A 712-nucleotide genomic window follows, 5' to 3' on the forward strand; every position below is an offset into this window, starting at 1 on the left:
TCTGAAATTTGGTGAAAACATATACCTCTAGATTGAAGCAGCTCAGAGAACCCCACCTGTAAAAGTCCAGACTTCTAGACCCAAGACAATCATAACCTAGTTTCTAAAAGTAAGATGACGAATAAATTTGTTAAAACAGTTTTAGAAAAAAGGAACATTCCCTACATGTGTGTGAAGGTTTCCAAAGGACAGCACCTGAGCCATGCTCCTCACCCCCACTGTCGCTGTCCACTGCAACAGCACACGCTCACTTCTGTCTCGCTAACCACTGCTTTATTCACATTCATAGTGAGCCCACTGGGGAGCTTAGATAAGAACACTACATTCCTCATCCAATTAGAAGACTTCTACATGAGATTCATAAAGTATTTTTCTGTATAAGCTCCTTCCACATAGCACCACCATCCCCACCATCACCACCTTGACTATTGTCCCCATCACGCTCACCTCACCACACCGTCACCATCACCTCTTCATGGATCTTGTTTCTCTGTCCAACAGCATGCTCAGCCCACATCCATCCACCCACTCCTTGGTTTGAAGTTTATGGCCAGACTCACAATTGCAATCTTGGACTGGCCAATATCCTTTGTTGAATTTACTTTGGTCACTTCTGTACTCACACAAGAAATTTGATGAGACCTTCATAAAACAGAAATAGCAGTCTATAATAAACTGGGAGACAACTGTGTGCACTAAAAAGACAGACCTC

Source organism: Tupaia chinensis, unplaced genomic scaffold, assembly GCF_000334495.1.
Source record: "Tupaia chinensis unplaced genomic scaffold, TupChi_1.0 Scaffold145758_1, whole genome shotgun sequence".
Classification (NCBI taxonomy): Eukaryota; Metazoa; Chordata; class Mammalia; order Scandentia; family Tupaiidae; genus Tupaia; species Tupaia belangeri.